This window comes from Silurus meridionalis, chromosome 29, assembly GCF_014805685.1.
Source record: "Silurus meridionalis isolate SWU-2019-XX chromosome 29, ASM1480568v1, whole genome shotgun sequence".
Lineage (NCBI taxonomy): Eukaryota > Metazoa > Chordata > Actinopteri > Siluriformes > Siluridae > Silurus > Silurus meridionalis.
Genome location: NC_060912.1, coordinates 1,836,914 through 1,863,470, shown reverse-complemented (window position 1 = coordinate 1,863,470; position 26,557 = coordinate 1,836,914). Strand labels below are relative to the sequence as shown.

At 40.0% G+C, this 26,557-nt stretch overlaps 1 protein-coding gene and 1 long non-coding RNA gene across 10 annotated transcripts in view; one reads left to right on the top strand and one right to left on the bottom strand.

The window, feature by feature from the left end:
- The window catches only part of adgrb2 (adhesion G protein-coupled receptor B2), a 333,861-nt gene that overhangs the window by 295,133 nt on the left and 12,171 nt on the right, over positions 1 to 26,557 (bottom strand). The window lies entirely within an intron of this gene.
- The window catches only part of LOC124381948, a 46,792-nt gene continuing 20,452 nt past the window's right edge, over positions 218 to 26,557 (top strand). For both annotated transcript variants that reach the window (XR_006924950.1, XR_006924951.1), the window contains exons 1-2: positions 218 to 341; positions 10,952 to 11,152. This is a non-coding gene — a long non-coding RNA (uncharacterized LOC124381948). The remainder of the gene's footprint in view (positions 342 to 10,951; positions 11,153 to 26,557) is intronic.

Genomic DNA, 26,557 nt, shown 5'->3' with positions numbered 1-26,557 from the left:
GAATGTATATGTGACAAATTCAATTAGATTTAATTTCCGGGAAACAGGAAACAGAAAACAAGAGACTTGAGTCATGTGATTTAAAGGCGTAACAAACTTCCTGAACTTTGCTGGAAAAAAGTGTTTGGCTCTAAAATGCTGTGCTGTTATATGTGGAGCCCGGTGTCAATCACAATGAATCAGCTGGCAGCAATTAACCAATCAGGGGACCCGATTTTCCAGCTTAAACTAAAGCAGGCAACTTGTATTTGGCTTGATGTATGGTAGTCAGTTTAGAAGTCCCTTTTTCTCTTCTATGTTCATTTCATCGCTATGGTTCCTGATCTTCTACTCCTAGTTTGGTGAGTCTTGTTTCCATGTCACCTTTGAATTAATGTGTTCTGTGTCCAAATACCAAACCTTGGGGTGGACAAATCAAAACAGAAGACCGCACACACCCGTTAGCCGAACTTCAAAATTGGACTTGTCCGGTCTTTTTCCGATCTATGAGTGCAAGGGTTTGTGTTTCGAACGAAATAAATCCAAAAAATAAATACAATATAAACAGAAAAAGTCGAGAACATCAAGTGGCGTTTTTGTGGCAGACCAGACTTTTGAAGCAGAGGGTTGCGAGCTTTCTGTCTACACTGATTCCACCCTGAAATAAAACAATAGATCAAAACAATATTTAAAAAAAAGAAAGAAAGAAAAGAGAAGAGAGAAAAAGCTACATTTATTATTCATGCGGAGTTTTCTGAAGATCAGGGCAAAGGCGTTGACAGGTGTGTCTCCCTCAAGAGACCATGGTTACTCCAGAAGATGAGAAAGAAAGGTAACAGGGAAAAAAAGAGCGAATTCTGGGGCTTTTTCAGGGTGAGGGCAATAAAACGGAATGAGGAATGCAAATGAATAAAAGACGACAAAGGTCGACCGCGAGCTGCTTTATTTAAGGTTTTATTTTGGCTTTGTTGACACAGACAGTCTATTGAATTAGAATCAACAACTTGCTTCTTCTCTTTTTTTCTTCTTCTCGGTTACATCCTTATCACCACAGGGAGCGAATCAAACATGGCCGGCGTATTTCCGTTCCTCGCGTTTTTATTTCCTTAATGACTCATCAGGATGAACGTTCGCGCTCCCAGCAGGTGAGGCGAAAAAAGCAGATGACGTTTTGGAGTGCACTTTTCTTTAAAGATCCAGGTCCATATTCGGTTCCTTAGATATTCCTCTGCTTTTCCAAAACACTACCATATACGGAAAATCAAAAGTATGAAGATGATTGAGGGTCATTTTTGATGTTTGGGGAATATCACCCAAACTTTACAAAATTTATCCAGACATGGTGGGAAAAAAAGTATTGGCACATCGGATTTTTCCAGCCATATGTGGTTCTTCCTCACACGGTTTCATTGGATTTGTTCGGAAGACATTTTCACTTGAACTAAGAGATGCAAACCTGTATAAAGATTTAAAGCTTGGACCTATGATGTAGTGGAACATCATCTCAGAACATAAACATTTCAGGCATGAAGGTTAGGAGCTGAAGATATGATTTAGTGGAACATCATCTCAGGAGAACCCAAACATTTCCAGCATTGTGACTATGAGCTAGGAGATATGATCTAGTAGAACATCATCTCAGGAGAACCCAAACATTTCCAGCATGAAGATTAGGAGCTAGGAGATATGAATAGGTGGAACATCATCTCGGGAGAACCCAAACATTTCCAGCACGGTGACTATGAGCTAGGAGATATGATCGAGTAGAACATCATCTCAGGAGAACCCAAACATTTCAGGCAGGTAGACTAGGAGCTGGGAGATATGATTTAGTGGAACATCATCTCAGGAGAACCCAAACATTTCCAGCATGAAGACTATGAGCTAAGAGATATGATCTAGTGGAACATCATCTCAGGAGAACATTTCAGGCATGTAGATTAGGAGCTAGGAGATATGATATAGTGGAACATCATCTCAGGAGAACCCAAACATTTCCAGCATTAAGATTGGAAGCTAGGAGATATGATCTAGTGGAACATCATCTTAAGAGAACATAAACATTTCCAGCATGAAGATTATGAGCTAGGAGATTTGATTTAGTGGAACATCATCTCAGAAGAACCCAAACATTTACAGCATGACGATTATGAGCTAGGAGATATGATCTAGTGGAACATTATCTCAGGGGAACCCAAACATTTCCAGCATGAAGATTAGGAGTTGGGAGATATGATTTAGTGGAACATCATCTCAGGAAAACCCAAACATTTCCAGCATGTAGATTAGGAGCTAAAAGCTATGAGCTAGTGGAACATCATCTTAGGAGAACCCAAACCTTTTCCAGCATAACCTTGCTTTTGAGCACAAGCCAGCTTTCCATTGGTTGGAGTGGAAGCTCTTGAGTGGTCTGCTTATAGAGCTCCGATCTCAACCCTATTGAACACTTGGGATCAATCAGAACGTTGACTCGACTCCAGGCCTCCTCACCTACAGGACTTTACTGACTGGCTGAATACATTTTTACAAACTCACATGAAAATCGAGTGGAACATCTTTCTAGAGGAGTTCTAGAATATGATTATATTAGAAGATACGCACTGAAAGCACATACCAATCTGATGTTTAGGTGTCCTCAAACCGTACATGCACATCATATAGAATAATCTGTTCAGCACCTCGATGGTTGTGCAAGGAGTGATTTAAAGTTGGAGATAAGATCCATTCCCTGCTGTGAGTGGCTGCATTTTCTTGTATATTGTTCTTGATGGTTTCCTGGTTCTCCTACAGCATACGATACAATGTTGTTTGTTTTTTTCGTGCTGAGGCTCCTAATTTAACTGGATTTCCCCCGGAGACACATGTTGTTTTGAGTCGGTATTGAATCCACACAACTATGTTAGTTTTTATTCTTGGGTTGGGTTGCCAGTTATGGTTCAGTGGTCACAAATAACCATGTGCTCCACCAGCCAGTGTCTGTTTGCTTCAAGGCATAATTAGTCCAGTCTGATTGCTTTATATATACATTTATATATACAGTATTGCTCGCTCTCTCTCTCTCTCTCTCTCTCTCTCTCTATCTATCTATCTATCTATCTATCTATCTATCTATCTATCTATCTATCTATCTATATACACAATTCAGCAACCGTTCTATTATATGTTCTCAAATCAAAATACTAAATAAATGGATATATTTCAGTCATTATGCAGATTATATGCCAGTACAAATTTACTGTCCTCTAAAAAGCACTCTACAGCCATTATTGTCTAAATACCTGGCAACAAACGATCTTATTATGGAGACAAGGAAGAGGATCCCAGCAACAACCTGTGCAGCTCTGGCGAATTCAATGCCAAGAAGGATTAAGGATAACTGGATAGCAATTAACAATGATGCTAACACAATACCTATTAGGACGCAGTTTGGGTATGTTCGCTTAGGGTGTACTTACTTTTGGGAGATACTGTGTGTATGTGTTTGTGTGTAGTGTGTAGTTTATAGAACTGGGAAATGGGGTTGATTAGGTGGTGAAATTTGTGGCGGTCATATTTGACATTTTCTCAGGTCTATTTTTTCAGGTCTATGGTTCGCCCTTGGAATTGACACGTCTACGGTTTGTCCTTCGATGATGAACATCTCTTTGATCATCGAGTGGCTTGAGAGTGTTTGTGTGATGTGATGTGATTGTGATGTGACGCTCTTAAAGCATCTATACAATGAAACATGGTTTCATGACTGAGATGTTTGTAGCATCACATATTTTATTTCAAATGTATTTTGTAGGTTTAAAACATAACCAGCAATGAAAATGCAATGATCGAGAGTATTCTACTATTTATGACTATACGATAATATTCCATGTGGTAGCATTAAAATTCGACTTGATCTTGGAGACACAAATCTATTCCAGCATAATGATTAGGAGCTACAACATGATCTATCTTCCCAGAAGAATGGAGGTTATTATAACAGGAAATTGAGGATAAATTTGGATTAGGAGGTTTAAAAAAAAAGCACAAATCCATATAGTGTAAGACATTTTAAATTTTGAGTTCTTATTTATATCTTTTTATCTGTGAACCCGTACTCCAGAGACCAATGTAATGCTTAACAGATATACAGTATCCTTGAGAAAACCTGGGGTTTCTTTTTCTAGAAAAATTCAGTTTTTTTCTACATTGAATGACTGACTTTTTTTGACAATTGATTTTTGCCTGTGAGCTAATTGGATTTCGCTCTACAAAGGGATCATGCGTCTCTATACCACCCCGTCCTCTTCATCTACCTCTTTCAAACCGACCGCCTGCATTTCTCCCCTCAACACCTCCACAAACCTCCTCCTCGACCTTCCCTTTTTCCTCCCTCCTCAACGTTCTTCTATTAGAACCCCAATATCCATCCTCCGCACAAGACTGAACCGTCTCAATCACATCCCTTTAATAAACTAATTTCTAATCCTGTCCATCATCATCATCAGTCTTGATGAAAACGGTAGCGTCTTCGACTCTTCCACCCCGAGCTCCACGCCAATCATCAAAACGCGACAAAACACGAAGGAAAATATTACAAAAAGTAAAAGGAACGAAAAACAAAGAAGCAAAAAGAATCTAACAATGTTAGACTGATGATATTATTGTTTCTTCTATTGATCAAAATGCTGTTGCGTGTTTAATATAGCAGGGGTTTTTTTTCCATTTTCAAAATCCATTTGAAAATAAAAAGAAATGCAGAGGGAGAAAAAAAAATCTCTTCTGGTGAGGGCAGAGAAAACCTGAACTTTCCCAGGAGAGTTGGCAAGTGTGTTTGTGTGATGTATAGCTATTGCCAGGAACCCACTGTAGCAGCATACCTGCGGTGACGGTCACTCAGGTTTCAATCCGTGGCCCAATTACTCATTTGCACTTTGATTTATGAGGCCGGCACACGGACATTTCACTCATTTCCTTAAACACTGGTGCGCTTTACACGCTACAAAGACGTATACCCTAGACTTTTTTTTTTTTTTTTGCAACCCGGTAGATATTAAGTATAGTGGAGACGGGAGACTCTGGAGCTCGGAACTGTGCACGGGAAAGGAATTGGTACAAAACAGCTTTAGAACTGCATTAGAGCGGACATCGAACTGTAGAATTTATAGCTCTATAGCAGGAGATCTTCCATTCCAAGAAATGTAAAGCATATCTTCATGGAGCTTCATGGTACATTTTATAGTCTCTTAAAGGGGATACAATTAAAGTGGACCCGTATCCGAAGACATCGTCCGAAGTTCAAATTCGTGGGTTCATTTTGAAAAAAAAGCGCATGCGACTTCCGCTGTCCCAATAAATCGAGGTCAATTTTATTAACATCTTTTCAGTTTATGCTCCTGATTATGATGATTTAGTAGAGAATCTATAGATAATGTAATGATTAATCTATAGACCCAGTGCATCCAACTAAAACCAAAGGTCCAGATCAACCATCCCTGTCCTTCTAGGACTAAAACAAGACCAATAAACCCTTAAACGTTTGATGATTTGTTGACTGCTATAAATGAGTCCGTGCTAAATGGCGTTGATTTGTAGAGCTACTTAACATCACCACTCTTCACTAGTGCGACGGTGCTCATCTGTCAGGTGACTAATTAAACAAAAGTGGGTAACTACAATGAAAAATCTATACACTCCACATTTCTCCCTGTAGCGTTGCACTAGTACCTGGTTTGACATGTGTTTGGGGGAACCTTCTGCATAGATCTTATTAGCCCTGGACTCCGGTTATAGACTTAGCAAACACTATATGTACAAAAGATTTAGGACGTTTTCCAGACATATGTGGATTGAGACCCGAAAGTGTGCACAAAGCCAGCTCTAGAAGATCTTGATTGGCCTGCTATAGAATGCTAACCTTAATTCTATTACAAAAAGTTTGGATGAAATGGATGACTGCTCAGTTGTAAGTCGCTCTGGAGAAGGGCTTTGGGGGTGTTGTCTGCTAGGAGGTGGTAGCTTAGTGGTTAGAGACTTTGGATCTGAAGGTTAATGACCACCACCACCAAGCTGCCACCAAGCTGCCCTGGTCACTGTCCACAAAGCTTCATCTGCTTATTTGTAAGTCGCTCTGGATTTCTGTCTTAATTTAGTTGTTAAGGCATTGAACTTTGGATCCAAAGTTCATGAGTTTAAATCCCAGCCGCTCCTGGGCCCCGAGGTGGTAGCTCAATGGTTGAGGCATTGGACTTTGGATCGGAAGGTCACAGGTTCAAATCCCACCACAACCGAGATGCCACTACCGGACCCTTGAGCAAAGTGTCTGCCAATTGCCATAAATGTAAATGTGTTGCCTGTTGGGAGGTGGTAGCTTAGTGGGTAAGGCAGGTAGAACTTTGCCTCCAGAGGTTGTGAGTTTAAATCCCAGACCACCAAGCTGCCAATCCTTAAGCATGGCACTTAAAATGCAACTGCTCAATTGTACATCGCTCTGAATCAGCCTTGGGGGCCTTGGAGGTGTTGTCTGCAAGGAGGTGGTAGCTTAGTACTGGTAATGGACTTTGGATCAGAAGGTCATGAGTTCAAATCTTATTCACACCAAGCTGGATAAGATTCTGAGCAAGGCGCCCAGAATAGAAGGAAAGAAAGAAAGATTTTTTATATTTGTTACATGTTAATATACAGCACAGTCAAATTCTGCCTTCACATATACCAGTGATGTTAGGATGCAGGGTCAGACATGATACAGCGCCCCTGCAGCACAAAGGGTTTAGAGCCGTGCTCAAGGGCCCCAAGTGTGGCAGCTTAGCGATAAGAGGGCTTGAACCCCTGACCTTCAGATCAGTAACCCAGAGCCTATGCTAAGCTTATTATAAGAGCACAAGGTTTGTTTATTTTTACACGCCATTAACGCTTTCGAGATTAACAAGAGGTCTTGCGTGGGACTCGACGAATTTGTATGCAGTTCGATCCACATTTGCCTAATCGTGCATTATGCATGCTTATCTATTCATAAGATGATTAAGGATGTTCAATCTCAGCAAGTTACCGCGGACCCGATGGCAGTAATTCCCCGATGCGATTGAGCACTCACGCAAGTCAAATTATCTGAAAAGTTACGAAAGGTTATGACAAGCCGTCTTTTTTTTAAATGATATAGAATTCAATATAGAAAAATCAGGTAAAGGAGAAATTGAATGGTTTGAATGGATCTGTATAATCCATGAGAATTCCATAAAAGTAAATGGGGAAGAAGAAAACCTATGAACGAACGGAGAATTTCGGGCCTCATTTCCTTTTTTTACGATCTCACCTTTTAATAAATGACACTCCGACACGTCACAGACACGAGCAGCCCTGATGATGAAATGCGGCAAAGCGCTAGACCAAATGCTAAATGCTAGACCGGCTAAATTTGTTACCGTTTTACCGCCTATTATTCCTCCGCCGTCTAGAGCTGCAATTCTACCTTGATGTTGCATGTAAAGCGAATGATCGGGGGGAAAAAAAAGTTAAATGAGAGTAAAGATGTGGGGGGATGTGGCAAAAGGCTCATGGATGGGAATTTCTTGGGTGCGCAGTGGGAAGCAGAATGAAAGCGAATGTGCAGCAAGCCTTTTCATTTCATCATTATCTCGACTGTAATGTGGGTTTGGATCCATGTGGAGTCTCAACAGGCTGCAGGAATGGAATTTAGATCGATGAGGCTGATGCTTGTTTTTGGCATGTACTCGTGTGTAGAAATATACACTGTACGAGCAAAAGTATTGGGACAACCGATTTTTCCAGCCATGTGTTGTTTTTGTTCTTGGAGGCACCCAAGTGTATGAGATGTTTTTGGATGCAGCAGAATGAAATTTACCCTTTTGGAGACCCAAACTTGATACAGCAGAGGATGAGGCCCTTGTGCACAAAGTCAGCTCGGGGAAGATCTGCTTTTTATGGGTGGAAGTGAAAGATCTCGGCCTGCTATAGAGCTCCAACCCTATTGAACACCTTTGGGTTGAACACCCCTGGTCTCCTCACCTCACTTCTATGGAGATATGCAAAATTATCTTTCCTAAAGCGTGGAGGTTATTATGACAGCAAATGGGATGTTTAAAAAGCGGTGCACAAAAAAAAAAAAAAAACGATGTGAAGGAAATCAGTGTCAGTTTGTATCGACTTGTTCATTTACATTTGCAAAACCCTGTACAACACGTGTCCAACGTGACATGGAGAGTAAAAAAAAACTGAAAAAAAAAAAGAACTAAACAGACTGACTTGGCAACATTTAACAAAATGTCTCCTGAGGATAAGCTTCTTTTTAATTACGGCTGGCTAAATCTGGCAACCCATTCACGATATAATGTCTAAAGCAGGTCCCTAATGAACCTATAAATAAATGGCCCGTTTTGGATGGCTTTTGTCATGTTCGACAAATAATGAAGATTTATTTTTATTTTTTAAGAATGAATAGCTGGAAAAAACAAACAAAACAAAAAAAAGAGGTCGCTTCGACTGCGAAACAAATAACATTGAGATCGAGGAAGTGCTGAGCGAAGCGCTTACTATTTTATTACGTGGTCTTTATCAGCCTGTGCTTCGGCAAAACACCGCACCAATCCATTTCACCTTGCGTAGGGCATCTTTCTTCCAACAGACAGCGCCATGCCACTACATTGCCACATCACCCCCGAGGTGTTTAACCTCCTTAACAGACGAAAGTGGCGAAAACACAAAGGGGTCCAGTTTGGTTCAGTGTCGCTACACAGCAGGAATAAGTGCATTTCCGAGTGGTCTACTTGTTACCTACTTGATAACGTGACAGAACACATGAAAAAACCTCTATACGTAAAGATTTATTAACAGCGTGAGATTTAATTGGTTTTTCAGGATTATTACTTGTTGCCCGACGGGACGCGATCGCAATAAAATCTTGGCCGGATTCCAATAAAAGCATTCGAGAACGTTTTCTTTGTGGTGTTATTACATGGTACATGCATAACCACCTCTAATGGTAGAAACGAAAGGATATAAATAGGTTTCAGCTTCTATCGTAAAAGTCATTCCACTGAGATATTAATACGATAAATTTTTTGCTGCACATTTATAATGTTTTTTTTCACCACTAAACATTACTGTATTCCTCGCCGTTTCCTGAGTCATGCTTTGGCACAATGGCACCAACTTGTCAGCTGTTGACTATTTAATAGCGAAGAAAGTGGCAAGAACATCGTAGCGTAAACACGACACCGTGCCAAAGATCCCTTCTCTAGTAGGATGACTTTATTTAAACCTCGCCTGAAACATGAACTTCACAATGCAGCACTGCCACACTGTTTCATTTTCAGCTGTTGGTAATGTACTAATTGAGTGAGTCTCGGTAATGTCGCGTCTCGTCGCAAGGGAATGATGTCATTACACCGGACCTACAGTATGGACACGAGAGTCATCCAGTGGATTATACTGGGAAGGTTTTTACTGGCTGCTATTAAACGCACTGGGCGTTTCTCAGAAGGGATATTTCACACCACAGTGGTGGAGGAGAAATACAAATTTTTTTTCCACTATTGTGAATTGTCAATACTGTATATACACTAAATTGGCAAACGTTTGCGGACACCTGGTCATAAGTATGGTATGTATTTTTGTGTATAGTTAATGTCTTAATTTATTCATTTTATTTTTACATTTTTTTTATTTGTATTTGTAAGTCAATTTTATTTTTTTAATCCAGCATTTGTTTTTTTGTTTTGTTTTTTTGTTATATATAATTTTAAAGCACCAGCAGGCCATGACAAATTCCTTGTACATGCAACCCATGATCTGTGTTTTGCTGACCTTCAATCAATTCATATCTTTTTTTTTTTTTTTTTTTTACTAAATAATTTTACTGCCAACAATAAATTCTCTTTGATCAGCTTGCATCAGGAACACTGACATGGTGCCTACTATTAAACCACCCTTCCTGTCTTGTCTTTATAGTTCCATTAAATCTGCTGGTCTGGAACCGTGGAGGCAATAACACCGGGAGTTAGTAAATCCAGCCCTGGTTTTTTTTTTTTTTTTTTAAGGATTATAGGATACCAGGTCCAGTTCTTCTGAATCAGTAACAATGTCCAGATCTAGATCTACAGACCATGACTCATGTCCTGGCAAAGCTTGAAAGGTTGACTCAATGTTCCAAGGTTGCCATGAGCTGGTACTACTGATGGCCTGAGCAACACCCCACCCCCACATGTAGAATGGAGCTCTGAACAATGCCAGAGACATATTTTGAAAATTTCATTAAAAATTATTATTATTTTACTCATATCTGTATTTGATGATTAACATTGGATTTTTTCACAAAAAAATGTTATTAACAGAGTTTGAGGCACTGATAATTGATCGCTGGAACAATCGGCTAACGGCAAAAATCCATACCGATAGTTTGTCTGGCTTCCGGTCCGCTGTCATTACGAGAGCGGCCTCTAGAGGCGAATCACTGGCACCACATGTATGTTTTTACAAGCAAGACTGCGCGCTGCACGGAGAGCGTTATATTTGTATAATAAATAAATACGATATTTTGGTTGTAAATAAAGTTCAGTACTATTTTACATGGAGTATTTTGTAATGCTTACACGGTGCAGAACAAAATAATAAACTAAACATGCATTAGGAGGCATAATAAATACCTTAAAACGATCCTAAAATCTCCACAATAAAGCCGGTAGTCACTCCGGCGTATGTCATTTTCTGTTTCCAACACGAAGGACATTTTATGTGTCAATCACAAAAAAAGTTCGGAGACCTCTGGATTAAGCGATAAATCAACTATCAAGAAGAAATTAAATTTGAATAACAAAGCTGAAGTATTCACATATGAATTATTAATTCTTAAAAAAAAGAAAAAAAAGAATCACAGACAAGTTATTAGGTTAAGCAGATGCTGGACCGTGGCTTTTATTCTTCATGACAACCAATCCTCCATTTTCTTGCTAAAGCATTCTTTTTTTTTTTTCCCCCAAAACAGAACAATACCCTGTCACTTGACTGGCGGTTTCCATAAGCAGCTCAGCCACAGAAGAGTGGAGCGGCGAAAGAAATCACCTGCCAACCAATTTCCTCGATTCATCAATCTCCCCTGGCCATCTTATCCACACAGGAAATCAAAAGGACCTGATAAAAAATATTGCACATCAGAAAACTCTCCTTAGCAACGTATTGCTCACCGGTAAGTGGGAAAGACATCGATCCATTGACAACTTGTTCCGACACTAGACACAATGGCACAGTAAATCTAATTGAGGGTGAACTGCCGGAGGAAACGACTCGACCGGGTTGCAGTTGTAATGGACAGCCGAGGCCTGAGTGTAGCAGCATTGCTAAAGGGACAATCGGAGCATTTAGACAGGAAGCAAATATCGGTTGCAGAACGCAGGATTTTGATGTGAAGTCTAAAATTGTCGATTACAAGTCGCATAAACGTGTAGGAAGGTATCCAAGAAGGTTGAACGAGACGTTGTGGCATCTCTATGGTATATTCCAAAAAAAGATCTGGAGTAAATAGTTTCAATCAACAAGTGTTTTAGCTTTTAGTCTGTCGATCTTGATAGATTCTAAGCCTCATGAACTTCGGATACAATGTGAAACCATGGAAGATGTTCCATTAGATGTTGGGAGATGTTGCGGAGATATTTTGCTCATTTAGCCATAAGGGTGTCAACTCAGATATTGATGTACAGTAGTGTGAGGTGAGGTGAGGAGGCCTGGGGTGCTGTCATGGTTCAAATTCAAATAGGGTTGAGCTCTAAAGAAGGTTGTTGAAGATCTTCCACTCCAACCTATGTAACCCATATCTTCATGGAAATTAGTTTTCTGCAATATGTTTCTCTCCTGATTCAAGTGAAGGGATAATCTCCTATATCGTACCTCAGACACTGTAGATTAAATTCAGAGGTGGTAAGTAGTTTGAATAGTTTTAACATTTTTAATTATTAAAATCTTATTGAAGTATTTTTTTTTTAAATATTGTATTTAACTACATTTAAAAATCATATTCGCAAAAATAAATAAATAAAAATAATGCAAGGGGCTAAAAAAAAATCACACTTCGGAAACTACTGCACTGATTGGTTGTTGGACAGGACAGACAGCGAATCAAAAGTTGTTCAATGCGTTCATTCGCTGTCTGAATTCTGAATCTGCATTTTTGTACTTTCTCTCATTATCATAAATGACTGCGAATTTGCATAACACAAATTAGACTCAAGGACTATAGTTGTTGTTTTTTGTTGTTGTTGTTTTTTTTATTGCACCTTAATTTATAAAGATGCTCCTTTAATTAAAAACAGCTAGAGATTTATTAGCCCTTGTCCTTTCTAAACTGCACTCGAATCCCCCCTTCTATCCCCCGCTTTAAAAATAAAACAGTAACTCCTAATTTTTACTTTAAATTTGGCATGAGCTTCTTATTACTTTTACTTGAGTAGAATATTTTATTGCTCTTTACACCCCTGGTGGTAAAAAATGGCGTCTTAGCTTAAAGCATATAGAATCTCACGTATATTGCGAGGAAGAAATAAGTAAATTAAGTCGCTACTAATAAATTACAAACGTTTCCTACCGTTACCTACATGCATCTTCAAGTTTCAACAATCGATGAAATGTTATATGCAAACAAATCAGAATCATTAAAAAAAGAAAAATCCATCGACCGTTTTAATTGCACGGTTCAACTATCCCGTGATCACACGCTTGTCGGCCACATCGATCTTCCTCATCTGACCACACAAATCAATCGGGCACGCTCGACGATCCACTGTTCTAATGAGGCTTTCCAGCCTCATCTTCAAAGTCTTCGGCTCCTGTTCGAGGAATTAAGCTACTCTAAGATATAAGTCGGCTGAAAGAATGGATCGATCCTCGGTCCTCTGGAGTTTTCTTTGAAAATCCTCCTCTCGCCAGCGTTCCCGATTATTTCCATTCTTCGTGAAGGCACTAAGCATTGTGTTAAGAAAAAGAAAAATCAATATGCACATGGCTTCAGAGGTTTTTTTTTCATCAGCAAGGTAGAGAAAGTGTAGCAGAAATAAAGGGGCCGGACTTAAAAATGAGGGTAGAATCAAACATTTTTTGGACTTATTTAAAAAAAAAAAATATCCAGAAATCCAGATGTTCTTCTAACTCTAGAAATCTACAATTATATTTGGATCCTCCAGTCTTCTGAGATGTTCCACTAGATTTTGGAACGTGCTTTCCACCAGATTTGGTCATAAAGTCATGTACTGATGTAGGTGAGGAGGCCTGGGGTGCAGTTATTTCTTCCAGGAGGGTTTAGAGCTCTATAGCAGGAGATCATCTACTCCAACATATGTACTGTAAAGCATATCTTATACAAATGGTACCCGCTGTGAACACTGGACCACAAGATCCTATTGAACATCTCATTCCATATTTGATCCCAAATTGCCTTTGGTTTACTCTTCTGGGAAGATGTTCAACCAGATTTTGGGGTGGTAGCTCTCTTTTAACTGGGGTGCCATCAGAATTCCAGTTCATCCCAAAGGTATATAAAGTATATCTTCATTAGATGAAATTGGTAGACAGGAGCATCGTCCTGCTGGAACATGTTTGGGTCTGAGTTCAAACAACGGGAAAATGTTATGTTCCCATACCCAAAAACATCCATCCAATTATATGGTAACATTTTACGGAACCACGTGTGGCTGAAAAAGTCTGGGAATATCTTTATCCATTAATAATGTGTTGCATTGCTTTATATCGTTTTTAACGTATTTATTTAATCGTAACGTGACGTTTGTTTCGTCTCACGCGTAGCACCAGCATATGGTTTAATTGCACTGGTAATTCCTCCACGTCTAGTTTACTTCCTCCGAATCCCGAACACTCCTTCCGACTCGATTTCGCTCTCCCTTCGACTCCGTTTCCCCGCTGCTCAGTCGCACAAGCGAGGACGAGCAATTAAAAGCTTCTAATTGTTTGTAGATTGAACATGTGGGCAGCATCACTGATACTCGAGACGTTACTCAGTAGGTATAACAAGAAACCCTTCACTTTCATCCTTTTCTCTTTCACTCTTTCTCTACGCGTTTCCAATTTACAGACATTTTTCCCCCCTTGCACGGCTGAACGATATCCGTCGTGACTTATCGCAAATTTATCTTCCCGGGAATTAATTTTCCGCAGTGTAATGTTTTAATGAGGTTTTTTTTTTCTTCTTCTTTTTTTTATTGCATATCGATTGCAAATGGATATCTTTTCGAGCCAAGGTCTCGTACTGAATAAAGCGGCGGAATGCTTGTGTGAAACGAGGCCTGTCTGTCTTTTTAAAGGGGATTCTGTGTGTGTGTGTGTGTGTGTGTGTGTGTGTGGGTGTGTGTGTGTGTGTGCATTTGAAAGCCTTTATCTGGATTAATCAATGCACGAAATAGATCGAGTTTGCATAGGAATAAACACATTATCGAGGCAAGAGTCGGAAATGTAATCACCATGCGCGGACGGCGGATGCGATGGGGGTGGAGAGGTGAGAATAACCCAAACAATGTGTGCTCAGGCACGATTACTGAGATATTAATATGACCAGCGGTATTAGAATCAAGCAAAACGGCCTGCCGTCTTATACTTAATAAAAATATAGTTTGGCCTCCGTTCGGCTCACGATCTTTTAATCGTGCCGCCAGTTTAGGATGTAGCGCCGGATGTGCGTCTCGGTATTCCGGAGGTTGAAACAAAGCCACAGAGAGTGGGATTTCATTTGGGAGAATATCAACTAGCTTAGCAGGAATTCGTCCTGAATGTAGAGAAAGCGAGTGACACTTGCTAGTAATAAGGTTCTTCTGGGGTGCCGTCAGCATTCCTACTCATCCCGAAGGTGTTCAACAGGGTTGACGTCACTGGTATTGCAGGCAACTCAAGACCTTTCACTCCAACCACTTTAAAGTATATTTTCATGGAGCTGGAGCAGGTTTGGGTCTCCTAGTCCCAAAAGGGACATTTAATGCTACCCATCATAACATACACTCAATTATACAACCCTTTCGCGGAAGAACCGCATGGCTGGAAACGTCTTTCTGGAAATACCTCTGTTTATATAATGTATTAATAATGCATAGTATTGCTTTATATCTTTTTAACATATTTACTTAATCGTTACATGATGTTTGACAAACTCTCGCGGTAAAACAGATGAACGAAGAGTCTCACGATAGCTGTGTAATAGTGCCAGACCGCCCTCCATAGCGCTGCCCTTTCTGTGCAGTTTAAATCCAAATCGTGGGTCCTCAAGTGGTTAAAAATGCTACCAAGAAGCCTGGAAAGAATAGCAATAAAGCTAAAAAGGCAATTAAGGAGAGATACTTGTTTGAAGATGTCAGTTTTGGATCAGCCATATGTAGCTCTTCCTGTTACCACAATCTTCGAGGTACACGATTGTAAAAGACGTCTTTGTATGTGGTAGCATGAAATTCTTTGTCTGTCTGTCTGTCTGTTTGTCTGTCTGCCTGCCTGCCTTTCTGTCTGTCTACCCACCCAATTGAACACCATCAGGATGAAAATAAAGCTCTAACTTCACCCGAGGCTCCTGACTTCCTCACCTGCATCAGATCTCAGACATTACTAACTGGCTGTATGAGCACCAATGGCTGTATGAACGCTCCATATGTGGACTAGTGAAACATCATCTCGTAAGAATGGATGTTATTACAATAGCGATAAATGAGGAAATATTGTGGAATGAGATGTTAAAAAAAATACACACCGATCTTATGATCAGGTGTCCACAAACTGCTTCTGGTCTACCACTACTCAAAAGATTTTACACTTGTGGTCTGTCCGGAAAGATCTCAACCCTTAGTTTACTTTTTTGGTCCTGTTGGTGCTGTTGTGCTTGATTTAAATAATCGGATGCCAATCCTCTTTGAAAAATGAAACAAAACTCAGAACCCATGTGTGTAACACGTCGTGATCCTTCCCCCAATACTATCCACATAATAACAAAATTCAAGTACGTCCTTTAATAGACTCTCCTTTAATACATCCGTATCTTAGCGTGTTAGCGCTTCATCAGAAGTGTACTATAGAAGAGGACTGAGGGAGGTTTTATAACCTCTTCAGTCTAATCTCTGCTGCTTAGAGAGATCATTTGCCATTCCCAGGTGCACAATCTCCAAGCACAGAAAGGGTAGATATCCGAGAGGTCCATTGATTTGTCAAGACGTCCATTCCTGGAGTCGATGAATTTGATGTTGTGTAGAACTTCACGGACCTTCTCGCAGATCTCCATCTCGTACTGTATTTGCCAAGAAAGCCTATCGGATATGTTCAATACGCGCAAAGCGTTGTTACGACCTCCTGGGTGTTTCTCTAACAGGCTTTGAAACGGTTCCTTTACCCAAAAGCGGCGATGCAGCGGTCCTCCAGACAACGGCGGTACCAGATGGATGTAAAACAAAGCGCATCTCAGCAGGATATTCTGGAGCGGGGACTATGGTTGGCTTTTATTTCGTGTGTGAGTCATTGCACGCTAAGGGCTCAGTTTTTCGTGGTCGTGCTTGCCTGTCCAAAAACTAACAAACAAAAAGATTTGGTGGCAGATTTTTGGTATAATGTGTGGATGAGTGCGCTACTACAATATTCAAGTAGGACTTATTTGGCTCATAATGTGTTCAAAACCTCACACTGCTTTGGTACAGTGCAAAGGCAAAAAAAAAAAACAAAGGCTTGCATGTAAGAAGCAAAATAGCGACGCACTAACGCTAACCTGCAAATTGCACCGCGGTAATGACTCGAGCCCCCTGAAGGTGTATCCATGATGAAATGCTTTCCAGTGTTCAAATCAGGATAGAAATCGTGCTTTTTATGAAACTAGTTCGAAAATCCTATTAAAGCAACCAAAATGGGGTCCGGCAATGCCTGCAAGACAGTCAATAACACTGGATATCAAACTCGAGTTGAGCTACAAAGAGAACTAATAATCAGAAAGACATGACATGGTCAAGCACTTCCAGGAATGATTTTCAAAACATCATAATATGAGACAAAGTCAATGTTAAGCATTACATACATACTGCTCGGAATACCTCCGATTGTACTCGGTCAGCTCCTTTTGGAAAAATGCAACTCTCAGTCAAATACTTCATGAAAAGGATTTCTAAGCGACAGATTTTTTGTATTTTTTTTTTTTTTTTAACCAGAGGTAGAAATCCCAGCACTGTCAGCACGGCTTGAAATTCCAGGCTTTTGCAGTTACTCAACCTCAGCTACATTATTCCAGTTTGAAAAAAGTCCAAAGATCCTCTGGACAACTTATTTTTAGTTCACCCCTCCCCTGTGGTATTTTCTAACCCATTATCATGGTTTTATATCCTTAAAAATGAAGTCGAACAAAGCAATAGCTAAATTTAATCCTAATCATGACAAGGCAGTTACTAAGGATGATTTTTTTCCTCTGATCCCAATTAATACAATTCTAATAATAATTTACTTCCATTATAAAATCAAATATAGTATTATATCAATTCATGTACATTTATTTGACTATTATTCTGGAATTCATTCGTACAGTTGACTGCAATTGTAGCGGAAATGTTTTGCATCGAGTCTCCGTAATTAAACAGTCGATAATCATGAAACTACAATGATCTCAGGCATCATCCAGATGAAGACGAGTGAGTCTGGTTCCTCTCAAGGTTCATCCTTATGAAGTTTAAGGGACCACTATTACGTCTGGATAAATATATATAAATATATATATACACTTCAATGGAGACCTTTGTAATTCTCAACACCTTCCACATAAATCCAATAAAATACCAGTGGTGGACCATAACAAAGTAAATGGAATTCTATACTTAAGTACCTTTTTCATGTATCTGTACTTTACTGAAGTATTTCAATTTGAGGAGATTTTTACTTTAATTTCACCACATTTCAAAGTCAAATATTTGACTTTTTACTCGACTACATTTTGCGAAATCAGTCGTTCCTTTTTAATTACGAGTGGATAAAAAACTAACGCGCTCTGTTTTGAACTTGTTTTGATTGGTGGTATTTCGGTGGTATCTACTGATCACCAACCTACAGGTCAACAACAACAGGCAGAACATTTAGAGAGGAACAAATGATAGGAGAATCTCCCAAACTCGCCCCAACACCCTTTGCCTTATTAGCGTGATTTTTTTATTTATTTAGTAGTTAAAAAGGTTTTGGGCTCATGATGATTTTAATAGAAGGCAATCAGTGTTGGAGTCATTTATATCATTCTATTAATAGATCAGTGTGCTGAGAGTCACATTTGAGTCTTTTCACATAAACTGAGGTGATTAAGTCAAAGAGTCTTGTGACTAAAATGATAACAGGAACATTATAGCCGTAAAAAATCGTAGCAGTTTGGATACATAAGTGCATTTAAAGGCAAAATACTTTTGCTCTTTTACTCAAGTGAACGTTTAAAGCGACACTTTTATTGGAGTCATATTTTACAGAGAGGATCTGTTTTTAACTCAAATACATGCCCCTGAAAAATTCATCATTTCATTCCATTTAATCGGATTCAATTGGTCCAACTACAGACCCTGAGATGCCCAAGAAGCCGTCAGTACACACACACACACACACACACACACACACACACACACACACTGCACTAGGAAGTAGAGCTGAACTAGAAGGATAAATGGCATTCTTCCAATAGACATTCCTTTCAATAAGCATTGTTAAATCTGTTCAGTGAGCCCTCATGGGACATTATCATCCAGAAGGATGACTTCTCCCATCTAAATAGCAGTGTTTGCGTATCGATTCGCAGTGCCCCTTGCTTCTGTGGGAACAGGTGAAACCCCTTCACCAAGTGAAACAAAATGCAGAACAGAGCCCCTCACTGTACGGGTCAGGCATTGCGACATCCATGCAGTCGCCCACTTGAGAATATGATGAGATGGAAAGATGAAAGATGACTCATCTGACCAGATCACATTTTTTTGATGAATTGGAACACCACCCCAGGCCTCCTCACCTTCTCACCTCCATCAGGACCTGACTTTCTTAATTGGCTGATAAGCAAAAATCTCCACAAGCACATTCCAGTATCTAGTAAAACATCTTCCCTGAAGAGTGGAGCGTTTTGTCCATGTGGTGTCGATTTTCTATCATGGAGCGACCCTAGCTGTGACAAGTCAAGTGATTAGGTTGTATTTGAGATGTGTCTATTTATATCAATTTAATAAACAACAATATGAAATGATTATGATTATAATAATTATACTAATTACATACTGGTTTGTGGCATGTCACGATGTTCTCTGCAATTATAGTAACAACCTCGAAGCTAAACAGATCGTGTCCTCGCATTTTTGTGTTCGGAAGATAAATTCGTTTCGTTCATACGTTTAATTCGTCTTAGGAATACATTGTGGCTGGGGCATGTCCTGAAAACGATGTGTATGCTGGGGCAGGATTCCCATCAGGGAAAAACAAAGACAGTTATATCCACCGCTTCCAGATACGAATTCACCAAAACGGGCCTTAAAGGTAGCAAGTTTTAAGGCGGCAATACCGAGTAATTCTCAGTCATGTTTTTTCAGTATAAATAAAAAAATCCGTAGGTATTTTGAGGCAAAACACAAAGAATTAATACCAGTTTGAAAACCTAAAAAAAAGAAAACCCAAAATGCCGCATTGCTACCACTAGCGGTATTATTAAACCAATTTATCATGCTGTAGCTCAGGGTGAACCTCCATCTCGATGCCAGGGATGTAAAAAAGCAGTTTATTTGAACAGTTTGCTCGGTAGAAAGAAATCCAGACGAGGTCTTCGAATACCTGCCTTGAATGAGATGTTTTCCTCAGACTCAAATGAGCAGCTAATCTGAAGCTGCTTAGAAACGAATTAGTATTGTTAAACGTTTTTTTTTTTTTTCCACTGTTAGTTATTTAATGCATAATAAGATGATTCGGTAATTCCGATTAAGAAAATCCACACCCGCACAGCATCATATAAAGGATTCTTCATACTACAGTAACTTCATGAACATTAATATTATATATATATTTCCAGTCAGAACCTTCTAATACCTCCCACTGCTTTATAACACACACACATGGTCCAAGATTTTCACACAGTAATTACAAAATCTCCGCAAAGTCGCTGTACACGAGGACCTTGTTCTTTTGAGCCCCGTGGCACATTTGCAAAATTAGCCAGAACATGCTTGAAATCTGCTCCAACTATTCTTTAATCCGTTTTCGGCACAAATCCGTGGACTGTAGCGACAATCCACTGTTCAAACAATCCACTGCTGATCCTGGTGTTTTATTTTATTTATTTATTTTTTTTAAGACGCTAAATGTCAGTCAGCAGTGTGAATTTCAGTGCTGTCAATTTTGCCGAGCAACAAGGGACAGATGGTGTAAATGGGCAAGCGGGCTTTGCTGAAGAAATAAAAGTCGTCAATATTAAAAAAATTGCATTTTTGGCATCCAGATTAGATGTTTTCTTTTTTTTTTATTGCTTAGCAAATTAAAGCATTTTGTTAGTGTTATTATTCTCAACAGCACCACCGGTGGTTGCAACTAGAATTGCCAGAATTTTCTTTCTTTCTTTCATTTTTTTAATTTTTTTTTTATTTCTTTAACGCTGCTTTGTGACATTGTTAATACAAATAAAACAGAATTGCAATGCATGGTATTTAAAAATAAGGCTTTCCATCCCAGACTGTAGATGTTCTGCTAGTTCCAAGAGATTGTTTCACGGTTCAATAAGGTTCTATAGCCATGTAAAGCAAATCTTCATAGAGCCTGGTTTTGTGCACTGGGGCATTGTCATGCTGGAACAGGTTTGTGTCTCAGTTCAAAGAGAAAACGTCATGCAAATACTTTCTATACAATTGTGTGCAGATTTGCGGTAACCGTTTGGAAGGTAGACCTCGTACGGCTAAACGTATAGCGTATGCGTAACACTTTGCCGTACCTCGTTCTTACGTCTTCGAGGTTTTTTTTATTACTGCAATCACACAATTTCACAGAAAAGCAAAACAATCGAGCCTTTTGTTACGTAACTATATCCATTTACGCTTTTATACATACTTTTACACCGCATACATTTATTCATATATTCATCATTCGGATGCATCCAAGGCCACCGAACAAAGACTGAAGGAAAACGTCGCCAAAAATACTCCACACACGAGGGAGATTAAGGACTGTTGAGGACGAGGAAAGCATTCCATCATCTACATTACGAAACTGTTGGAGAAAGCGTGAGTGGCTGAAAGCATTTGCGAAGCTGTCATCAAGACAAATAGCAGCTGTTTTAAAGAAAATAAAGAATAAAAAGCATGAGATTTGGCTGAAATACCAATATTTTTGTTTCGGTGCTCAATACAACATGTAATTTTATAGTTTCGATCTGAGTATGATTTTGACAAGTGGAAAAGTGGGAGAGTAAAACAAGCGAAAAAATATATGATACTTTATTTTAAACAAATGCTAAAAAAATAAATCATTCATTCTTATTAAAACTAATATGCAATTATTGCACATTTTTTTTGTTTGTTTTTGTTTTCCCATTTTATATTTTTTGACTTATGACTTAATATATTTTTGTACATAAACACGTATTACATTTTTCTATTCTCTTCATTTCTTAGCTTTTCTCTCTTTTCTCTTTCAGCATAAACTCCGTGTTGCTTGAAGATGCCGCTTTAACGTGTCAGATTGCAATGTTGCCTCTAGGAGGCGCACAATAGCGTCTGCATTTTTCGCGGTCGGAGAGCGCACCAGTCAGAGCTCACGACCCGCATCTGTAGCAAACTGCACAATGCGTTTTTAATAGCTGTTTAATAGCTGTTTCGCCTGACGGGGGGGAAGAAATCGATTCGGTCACATTTTCACATTCACAAGACGGACATCGTGAGGAAAGGTCGCCCAAAACAGTTAAGCGTTTTTTAATTAATCGTTTATACTTTTGCGCTTTCTTTCCTGCGAGGGGTCGCGAGGGGTCGTTTTATGAGGTCAATACTGACGCGTCCGTTGGAGATCATGCATGCGAGCGGTGCAGCTGTGGCTCCAGTGAAAGGAGACGTGTTTAAGAGGAGGATTGATTCACCGCTGAAAGGCAACGTGCAGTGCGAAATGCACGATCCAGTACCGATTTTAATCACCAGGAATTTCCTTAGTGTGCATATAGAGAAGAAGGATAAATAATGAATAGAATAATAAATACACATGCACATATGACGATGCACTTGTGCTGAGAGAATAATAGAAATCCTCCTGCTACTTTGTGTCCCATGGGAGCCCAGTCCCAATGCACACCTCGAGTCTTATCCAGGTCCTTCACTCTGGCAAGCTTCCTCCACAACAAAATAAACTGAAATAAATAATAAAAGTGTACCTTCTGTTTATTTACTAAACAGGCAAAAGTATTGAGGCCCCCGGACTTTTCCAGCCATATATATAAATATATATCCGCTAGTGCTAGTCCCTGCTAGAAGTGATTTGACTTTTTTTTTAAGTGAACGCGACCTCGTTTGGAAATTCTGAGATACATATTGTTTTACGAAATCTGCTCAAGTGCTCCGTGGACTCTGGCAAAATTGATCAAGACACTTTGACAGTTTGCTTTGTGTAATTACTGTCTTGCCTAACAACCACAGCAGCAACTGCAAAGTGAAATTTTTGACACATGACACTGCTTCAAGCTGTTTTATATTGAGGAAATACAGCATTCAGTATAAAACCAGGAGCAGGAGAACTGCTGAGATACAGAGCTGTTTGTGTGTCCGATTAACAACAAAATGTGTCATCCGGCAACACGTCATACAAGTGTACACTTAAACAAAGCACCTCGTCAGGGATGGATAATCAGTCTGTACAGACAGCTAGGGGGATGGAGAAATAAAAAAAAAGATAGATAGAGAGACAGATGGATAGATGGAGAGATAAATGGATGATGAATAAGTAAGAAAAATATACAGAAAGACAGACAGATTAATCAATGAATAGACAGACAGACAGAGAAGATGGAGGGATGGATGGATAAATAAGTTAGATAGATGGAACAGATAGTTGGATGGAGAGACAGATGGATGATGGATAAATAGAAATATTAGAAAAACACCGATTTACAAATATAGACAGACAGACAGACAGACAGACAGACAGACAGACAGACAGACAGACAGACAGATAGATAGATTATTGCAACACTTTTTCTCACACCCACCTCTAAATCCATGTTCAAGGATGAAATAAAGTATTATGATAAAGAATCAGACACGGTGCCCAGTCATCTTGGCGACACGTGACACAACCGGCCCTATACACGTCTTATAAGGACTTATTATGCATAATGAGGTCATGGGTCCTGAAAAGGAAGAAAAAAAAAATCCATGGCCAGAGGGCCAAAACACTTACACAGTCGAAGCCACACACTGACTCATTAATAAATTGCAACAGACATGCAAATTAAGACGAGCCACCCGAGGACGGAGACGAGAGAAGACAGTGCCTCGCATCCACGAGCATGAAAATGTGTTTTAATCCTCAGCTTCCTGTGCACGAGGACCACAGCAACCACACATATAGAACTCATTTTCACGGATCTCTTTTGGCACGTTATCGCACGCTCGCGCTCTGTTTTTCCGCGGCTGTCCGGCTACGTTAATAATAAACGACGGCGAATTGAGCGTATGTTGTACTTCAGCCTATTATTAATGGCCTATTTCAATTCTCGTTATTTATTTGCGATGATATCGTTCACACCGTTTACTTACTGAAACGCTCCAGAGGGAAGAGCACAGCAACTAGATCGGTATTGAAATAATATTTAAAAAAAAATAATTTGTACAGATACAAAGCCTGGAGCACGGTGATGTCATAATGTATTTGTGTGTTTATCTATCTATCTATCTGTCTGTCCGTCCGTCCGTCCGTCCGTCCGTCCGTCCGTCCGTCCGTCTATCTATCTATCTATCTATCTATCTATCTATCTATCTATCTATCTATCTATCGCTAGCTACAAGCAGACAAGAGTTTGACCATTACAACTGACCATAAGACTTTGGATCAGAAGGTCACAAGTTCACATCCCACTACCGCCAAGCTGCTGGGCCCTTGAGCAAGGCCCTTACCCCTCCCTTGCTCAGTAGTAGTAAAATGGTGAATTGTGAGGGGTGCACTCACTTTTGTGAGATACTGTATATAAATTCCCATAATACAACTAATTGCATGCATTCTGCATTTTAGATCACTGTATATTCCCGATTCAGATACTAAAAAATAATGCGTAAAGAACAAAATCGTTCCCTTTGTAGCTCTGAATTCTTCTGGCCCTGGGTTCCAGCTGCTGTCTGTGCCGTTTCATCTTCAGAACAACGAGTCCGTATCTAATCACCTATATTCGAGGGACTGCTTTTCACTTAACCACCTTCATCGAAACGGGATTGGTTCAGAATCCACGGCTGTGGCACCCGTCAGCTGCGCTCGTCTCGAACTGCCTGCGATCCCCTCCTGCCCGAGTGCACAACGCGCTACGCTAAGCGCTCATGCTTAGCCTGATGCATCAGTCTCATTGTGTCTAGATCATCCAATTATTAGTAGAGAAAATCAAGGGAATGGTGTTTGAGTGGAAGGTAAAAAAAAAAAAAAAAGGCAGCGACTATACAAACAGTGCAAACCAGGATCACATTCGATGTCCATCACGCTATCTGCTTCGCACGACGCTAAATGTCATGAAGTGAAGGCAGCAGTGCGAGGATTATTACGACGCGGCTGTTTCTTCAGCTGATATTTCGGCGGGTTTCTAAAACGTACTTGTTGCGACACGCTGGGATCTCGAAACGATGGAGAAACGAAACGAGGGCGGGTGTAATAACCTCGTTTCAGATCGGTTCGACGGGTCCTCTTGTTCGCACGCTGCTAAACAAACAATGACGGATTGATTGTGAGCTCGCGGCTTTAATTCTGCTTTAGGGACAACAGCGTGTGAAGTGCGTGAGGGGAATAGACCGCTATGAAGTGCCATAGAAATGGAGTTGAACGACCCTGGTGAGATGATCGGCGTGACTTCCAATCAGTGATCCGAATGGAGAGGAAACCGGTCGTTAGGATTTTATGGAATTCAAATTATTTTTTTACGTAACAATGGGACACGAAACTAGAAAATCGTAACGAATTGTTGCTCATGTGTTGGCTACTGTGTTTTCTTTACCCAAGCTGAACAATCTGCTATGTTTTGCAGCGCAGTTGTATAGGATGTCCTTGGATGTACTAGCATTAAACCCTCGGTTCATTAGAGCTAGGAAATCCAAGCCTGTTCTAGCATGACAATGCTCCTGTGCACAAAGAGAGCTCCATAAATAGTTGTGATGCAATGAAATAAATATGATGCTATGCAATTTAATATGGTGCAGATAGTTCACTTTTATATCTCTGTGGTTCAGAAAATATTTTAAAAAAAGGGGGGAAAAAGAAAAAAGATGGTATAAACCAGACGTTAATTTCTTGTAGTGTCTCCAGAAAGATGCAGCTCTACCTCTGCCATGTTAATCTGTATTCCATGTGACTCCCAGGACAAGCCTCGGTCTCCATCGAGGAACAGATTAGCGAGGAGAAATCAATCCACATAGGAAATATTGGTCACAAATTATTGGTCACTTTAAAATAACAAGCGTAAAGCGCATCTCGTAATAATTATATACGGATACATCCGTTTAAACCATCGCTAATATGTCAAAAATTGTGCTAAAAATGGCAATATGGCGATGCGAATCCCTGAGTCTTACGTCCCTCATGTGGAGGTGTATGGACCTTGTCTATATGGTCCAGTCATATTGGATACATGCTTTTCTTTCGGCTTCTCCCATTAGGGGTCGCCACAGCGGATCCTCCGCACGTTTGATTTGGCACGTTTTTACACTGGAAGCCCTTCCTAACGCAACCCTCCCCATTTATCCGGGTCTGGGAGTTGGTTCCCTGACCGGGGATCAAACCCGGGCCACAGTGGTGAGAGCGCCACATCCTAACCACTAGACCACCAGGGAACCAAGGATTCATGCTTTTGTTGGGGTATATATTCCTTGTTCATTGTGGAACTGTGCCATCTGTCTCCTGTCCTTGTGCGTCACTTAACAACTCAATTTGAGTAGAAACTGTGCGACGGATTCGAAGGAGGCTCCTCTTCCACATCGTATAGCGTTCAGTCAAAACCTCTGCGACGTCTGTTTCCACTCGTTCACGAAGCACTGCGGGGATAATTTACTTAGCAGCCTCCCCACACACAGCTCTATCAGACTTACCCAAACTGCACAGTGGGCAACTCCTACAGCTCGTAGGCATATGCTAAAAAAAAGTCTCTGTCACAGCAGGAAGGCAGCTACACATATGCTAACACCTTAGGATTGCAAGAAAAATACAAAGAAAATTATACTTTTTGAAAAATTATGATTGTTATTATTGATTTGCGCAGCATGACACCGCTATAGAATGTAGACATCAAAGAATAGCTATTCGACTATTCGCTGTTCTAGCATTACAAATTTAAAGCGTACTCCGCTAATAAGGGCGCACACCAGGTTTGTGGACACCTTCTTTCCTGTACATCCTATTCCACATTTAGTGC